Below are 7461 nucleotides of genomic sequence, written 5' to 3' on the forward strand. Positions count from 1 at the left end.
TGCAAAGAATAGGAATGTTCAATATTTAATGGATGTGAAGACCTACTTCAATGATATTGCCTAAATGGATCTTTTTTTTTTACTTGAGTTAAGCTAAATTTTCCTCATTAAAGCTGCAGGAATTGGGGTTGGAACATATTAGAATGGATATTTATCCAGTCTGAACCCTGCTGCAATTTTGAATGAAGAAGGAATCATTCTGCAATTAAACAGCATTTTGCTTATAGGCTTTGATTATTAAGACAGATAACAAGGAAGGACCTACCAACAATGCATACATACTTTATTACAGGTAGTCAGCAACTTACCATCAAAACTGGCTGGTACAAAAATGTATCAAAGCTTATGTTTCATGGTACAACCAGATCTAAAAGGTACAGTAAACCTACATCAATATACCTTACTATATGAAGCTTTCAGTTAAATCATGGAGTCACATCTTGCCTCGCTGTCTTCTATTCTTTGCCCTTGCTACGACAGAAATGCTAAGTAGTGAATGAGAATGTATGCAAGAATAATTAGTTGTGCCAGGCATTCAAAGTATAAATTAATACAAAAATAGATAGGCTGCATTTGAAAAGATTTTATTTATATATTTCATCATCAATTTTAGAAATCTCTGCTGTTTTCTTTTTTATCTCCACTCTATTCATGGACATATATTTCTCTCCGTCCTTTAAAACATAACATGCTGTAAGCTTTCCAATACCTGGACTTCCTAGATGAGAAGTTTAAAAAAAGTCACAGGCACACAATTTGTAGGTAAGATGGTGCTTATATTTGTATATCTCTCTGTACTTCATTAGCTTCTATATCATTCCTATTGAAGTAACTCCTTCCTCCTCTGTCAACATTCCTGGGGAAGAACTTACACTACTTCCTCATGAATTGGAAATTACTTTGTCCTTGCCTCAGATTTTCTAAAATACTCCATGGTGAATTGCTTGTAAGCCACAGCAAATCTTTAAACCTTGCAGAAGCATTCAAATTTCACCCTTTGCAAGACCAACAATTCTGTCATGTGGAAATTATTCAACCCATTTGTGCCAGAAATATCTAACAGATATTTATGCTCCTTATGGTCTGGTATTATACTGGTTTATCTCTTTGCCGACTCATTTATTTGAAACATCTTTATGTTTCAGAGGCTTTAGACTGTCAAGGAGGAAATATCATTCATTTAATGTTTGTTCAAAGAAAAATAATTGAAGTATGGAAGTATTTCTGCCAGAAATTGACCTTTGACAGTCAAATAGATTGACTTCAAACGCAAATCCAATTAATTTTTATAACAGCATTTTATTCAGCAGGATATAAATACTAGTTATTGTTTGTGAAGGTAATAAATTACATATTTTTGTTCTCAATTCATTTACATCTCATGATTAACTCAAATGTACCAACAAATCTGATCTTTGCTGTGGCTTTAGCTCTTGCGGTTGAAGATAAAGATTAGCTTTATTTGTCACATGTACATTGAAACATACGTTGAAGTGGATCTCTTTTTTTGTCAAATTAAATGAGCCAGTTTTGAGCTGAGCAGCCTGCAAGCGTTGCCACACTCCTGGCGCCAACATAGCATGCCCGCAACTCACTCATCATAGTAATTATGCTTAATCATAGCCATTCGTCTTCAGAATGCGGCAGGAAACTGGAGCACCCAGAGGAAACCCACGTAATCACGGGGAGAATGGGCAATCTCCTTACAGGCAGTGGCAGGATTGAACCATCATTGGTGATGACGGGCACTGTAAAGCCATGCGGTAAGCGCTACACTACTGTGCCAACCCTAATGGATAATTATAATTATCCATTGCTATCAGTAGGGTTGCTGTTGAGACAACAGAAATTTGTCTCAACAGAAGGAGTTTTTAATTGTAGAGTTTGAAATTTTTAGGTTGCAGTTCTGGTAAATGTAAATGCTTCAGCTCCACTTGCACAAAGGTTAGATGATATTTGGATGCTTTCTGTCTCTTAAGCATAGGAACGTTTTCTCTGACTGAATCACGTGTACCATTGCAAAAAATTATATTGAACCACTTTCACACAGACTGTGGCATTTGGTGCGGTCTTTCATTGATTCTATTATGATTATTGGATTTATTGAGTATGCCTACAAGAAAATGAATCTCAGGTTTATATACGGTGACATTTGTACTTTGTTAATAAATGTATTTACTATGAGCTTTGCACTTTGAATTTTCTTTTAATTTACAACTCTCGCAAATCATCATGTAATTCAACTGTACTTACAAACAATATCCTGCATTTATATCAGCCTTTAATTTAGCAAAACATCGCAATACATTTCCCTAGCAGAGCAGAAATACAAGGATAGAGACTGATGGTTAGTTGAAGAAATACACTTTAGCAGGGGTCCCCAGCCTGAGGCTCATGGACCCTTTGCTTAATGGGATTGGCCCATGGCATAAAAAATATTGGGAAGCTCTCCTTCAAAGCATTTCTTAAGGATAATGTTTAGAGAGAGAATTCTGAAGCTTATGGCCAAGGCAGTGGAAAAACTGGCTGCCAATCCTAGAATAATTAAAACCAGGAATGTGCAAGATTCCAGAATTTAAAGAACTGGAACGAAGTGACAGGTTTAAGGAAGGGTTTGACAGATTCAAAGCATAAGGCAATAGGTGAAAGGCTCTTGCTATGATTAGAACTATGGGAAAAAGTGTTTTCAGGTAGGTTTCCTTTAATATTATGCAGATGTCAGCCAACAGCAGATCAGCAGAAACCAGTCCAAATGCAATATCCTGTAGGAGAAAGCAGTTCCATACCAGTGCAGGATGATGAGAAGTAGTAGCTTTAACTGGGGACAAATACATTGAAAGTGTAAATAAGTATCTGAATGAACACGTCAGTCAGTATATTCATATCGAAAGAATTGTTAAACTGTTGAGAACTTACAGGTGCAATAATGAATGGCACACACAAAACGCTGAAGGAACTCTGCAGGTCAGGCAGCATCCATGGGAAAGAATAATGCGTTATCTTTTCAGGCCAAGACAATTCATCAGGACTCGGCCAGAAATGACAACTCTTTTATTTTTTCCATAGACTCCTCCTGACCTGATGAGTTCCTTCAGCATTTTGAGTGTGTTACTCTGGATTTCCAGCATCTTCAGAATCTCTTGTGTTTATGAGGTGTGATTTTGAGTGGCATAGGGTAGGATAGAGGATGGCATCCTGAACGAAGTGATATTAAGAGTGGCAGGGGAGTTGAGAATGCACAATAATGCTGAGATACAAATTTTTCTGTAATTGGTCTGGGATTGGTTGTAGGACAAAGATCTGAGAGTGTGAATGTGTAAGAGAATGTGACTGGAGCGAGACGGGAAAAATGTTGAATGTAATTTAAAAATCCAGCCCATTGGCACAGCCATGAATCTCAAAAGATAAGATTGAATCTTACACATTGGTGCTGAAAGATACAGTGGACCTGCATATCAACTAAGACAGTGAACTAGACTCTGTTTTTTAACACCATTCTTTCTAACTAAACAATGCCTCTGTTTGTGTTTCATTGTTCAAAGTTACTTTCACCTACTGAGTTAATCAGTTGCTTTAATTTATTGCAAGTTTACTAACTGATGTAATAATACAGGTGTAAACTCTACGTGAAATGCATTTCAAGTCAAGTCAAGTCAAGTCAACTTTTATTGTCATTTCGACCATAACTGCTTGTACAGTGCATAGTAAAAATGAGACAACGTTTTTCAGGACTATGGTGTTACATGACACAGTACAAAAAACTAGACTGAACTACGTAATAAAAAAAAACAACACAGAGAAAGCTACACTAGACTACAGACCTACACTGGACTGCATAAAGTGCACAAAAACAGTGCAGGTATTACAATAAATAATAAACAGGACAGTAGGGCAAGGTGTCAGTCCAGGCTTTGGGTATTGAGGAGTCTGATAGCTTGGGGGAAGAAACTGTTACATAGTCTGGTCGTGAGAGCCCAAATGCATCAGAGCCTTTTCCCAGACGGCAGGAGGGAGAAGAGATTGTATGAGGGGTGCATGGGGTCCTTCATAATGCTGCTTCCTTTGCGGATGCAGCATGTCGTGTAAATGTCCGTGATGGCGGGAAGACAGACCCCAATGATCTTCTCAGCTGACCTCACTATCTGCTGCAGGGTCTTGCGATCCGAGATGGTGCAATTTCCAAACCAGGCAGTGATGCAGCTGCTCAGGATGCTCTCAATACAACCCCAATAATCACAATAATCACATATTATTGTTTGGTTTCAGCTTGTAAGCTGTAACTTTAAACTCTTAGTGAATTAAATACCAATTTGGTGATGGAATAATGCAAAGTATATTTATAAATTATCCTCATCCAGAGAGGTCTGATCATTTGATTTCCATATGATCTCCACTGTGAAAGTTCCGATCTTTCTCACCCAGGAGTGAAATAAAACAAGAGTATTAATAACAAATAGGACACATAAGAGGCGATGTGGGAATAATGGTAAGCAACAAGGCAGTTCCCATACACTGTATATCTAAAAGTAATGAACTTTATTGGACAAAAATGACAAAACCTTTTGCATTCTAATTTAAATTAATTATCTTATGAATCAGCACAAACTGATTTACAGTTTTATATCTTCACCGCTTTATTTAAATTCTGCTTAAGTTTTTTTTGTTAAAATTGTTGCATTTTTTCAGAATGACAGTCTGATATATTGAATAATTTCTGAAGCTTGGGCAGCTGATGCACTGAGGTCCAGAGGCAGCCTGTCCTGGGACTTAAGGGCCAGTGTGTGTGTGTGTGGGCAGGGAGGGGAAAGGTTTGTTTTGCTGTTGTGTCTCATTGGGCACAAACTCAGATTATGTTGGCTGTTACAGCGAACAAAGCATTTCACTGTATGTTTCAATGTATATGAGATTAATAAAAAAAATCTAATCCTCAGCTTGCACTTACCCCTGAAGTAAACTTGCAGTTATAATAACCTGTTGTCGTCAATTGGTGGCCAGCAACTGAGGCCTCAGTCTAGCAACTAGCATGGTGGCTTAAAACAATGTTTTGTAAAGTAACTCTCTGAAGTAGGGACTCTCAACACAAACTACAGCTGAAATTACTTGTGTACTTCTCAGCTCACAGTGAAGTGTCAGGATGGACCGTCCTTCTTTGCTCCTGGAAAGAACATTATGAGGTAGCCACCAAGAAAGGATTGCATTATACAGTATGGGGACCCCGAATCATAAAAACAGAAGGTATCGCTCGAGAATCGTTAAGAAATCAGATGCATCATGCTACAGTGTTCAGAGCTCTCCATTCTCCACACACTTGTGTGCTTATTTAAGAGCCCCATGAACATGTCTATTGCATTTGCCTCCACTACCACACCTGTCAGGTAGTGCATTCCAAGCACCAACAACTCTCTGTGAGCAAAAAAATAACGGCTTTGAACTTAACCCTCTCACCTTAAGTGCATGCCCTCATTATTAGACAGATCAGGGGTGTATCAGATATTAAACTGATAAGAACAGATAGTACAACCTGATCTTAGCAGAAAGGCCAGAAAACCAGTTGCTTCGTGCAGGTGGGGCTCGTCAGCCTTGGACGGCAGCCCGCCTAGGAGAAGGAAAACTCTGATTTTAAACCTCCGCTGCCTTGCGGCCATACCCACCACGGGGAAGGCTTTGGGAGTAAACGCCGAGGAAGAAATCCGGAGCCGGGGTCCCTAAGGCAGTTTGATGTTGTTTACAACTTCACTCCGGCAACCTCTGTGACGACACTGGTGCCAAGCTGTATCGGCGCTTGCCCTTCCCTTGGACTACATCAGTGACGTGGAAAGGGGTACCCGCTGCACGGGCAACAGCCGGTTCTTCAAATCTTCCCGCTCAGTCTTACGCCCTGGAGAGGACACAGTCCACCAGAGGCACAAACCCATGATCCCCTGAGATCGATGGCTGCTTACTAATTATTGGACATTTCAACTCTGGGAGAATGATACCGATTGTCTGCTCTGTCTGTGACTCTCAATCTTATAAACTTCAGTCAGGTTTCAGAAATTCATCAGCAGGCAGCAGCACTGAATGTGAAACTCAGCGGTGTCAACACATTCCATTTGGCCTGCAAAGCTCATACATTTCAGCTTAGATTTCTTTTTGTTGACTTTTGAAAGAGATATCCTGGCAATGACACAGGATGTGATTTTGTATTTTAAGGACGTGTAAGCAGTTCTGCCTCCTCCCTTAAGGGCCTGCTTTCCTATTCGTGGCTCAGCCTGCACCTTAACCGTGAATCCAAGGTCCAATGTTGCAGCAACAGTGTCAAAAATACGTTGAAGCCTCATGTCCTGGGACTTCATGTATATGCGTTTCACACACATGGAACGCATAATTCATCATCTCAATAAGTGCTATGCATACTAAGGATTTCAGATCACATTTAGCCATTTACTTTACATTTAAACCTAATTAAGTAAAATAGTGTGCTATGGCATCAGATTTTCAGTTTACAGAATCATAAATTTGTAGACTAATGCAGCACACTCCGATTGCTGCGTTTTCATTTTGAAAGAAGTTTTTTTTCAATTACTCTCCTGCTCCAGCTCTTTACCACGTAATTCTTTTTTCCTATAAATACTTAGTCCCATTTTGATGCTTGCTATTAAATTTCCTTCATTAGGTAGTGCATTCCAGATCTGAACAAAAGGTGATTTTATGTAGTGTCTGTTTATCTTGATCATGACCTTAACGCCCTGCCACTCTGTTACTGGAAACAATTTCTTTTTACTTGCTCTGTCAAAAAAAAAGTACATAAAATTACTGTGGCAATTCTTTTACAGAGTGCTATAGTAATTGCAGGTGAAGTCATATCCACTATTACACTGTAATCACATATTATGATCCACGTAGTCCAGTGAAACTTTCCTGTGTCATTTCGCCTTACGGTACAGGAGCAGTCATTTCACATGTTATGAGTGATGGAAATGAACGTCCCATAGTGTTTGCATCACATTCTCTTACCTCTGCTGAGAAATATTACTCACAGATTGACCGGGGGGGGGGGGGGGCTTTAAATCTGTCTGGGTGAGGGGAAGACATTTCAACCAGTACCTGCATGGGAGAGGGTTTACCCTCATTACTGATCTCCGACCATTGGTGTCCATTTTCAATCCACAGAAGAATGTTCCACTAACAGCAGCATGAATGCGGAGATGGGCTCTGTTTCTCAAAGGACACAATTACAAATCAAATTCAAGAGGACAATTAATCATGGAAATGCTGATGGATTGTCCCGTTTACCCTTGGAAAAGGAGATACCTGAGAAATAGACAATAGAGGATGCTCCTCTTGATCATAAGACCATAAGACAAAGGAGCAGAAGTCAGCCATTAGACCCATCGAGTCTGCTCCGCTATTTCATCATGAGCTGATCCAATCTCCCCTTTAGTCCCATTCCCCCGCCTTCTCACCATAACCTTTGATGCC

At 39.5% G+C, this 7461-nt stretch overlaps 1 pseudogene; it reads right to left on the minus strand.

Annotated features, from left to right (window-relative positions):
• Positions 1–5344: 5344 nt before the first annotated feature.
• Positions 5345–5551, minus strand: LOC140714013 (U2 spliceosomal RNA; annotated as a pseudogene).
• Between the last annotated feature and the right edge of the window lie 1910 nt (positions 5552–7461).

Source organism: Hemitrygon akajei, chromosome 20, assembly GCF_048418815.1.
Source record: "Hemitrygon akajei chromosome 20, sHemAka1.3, whole genome shotgun sequence".
In the NCBI taxonomy this organism is placed as follows: Eukaryota; Metazoa; Chordata; class Chondrichthyes; order Myliobatiformes; family Dasyatidae; genus Hemitrygon; species Hemitrygon akajei.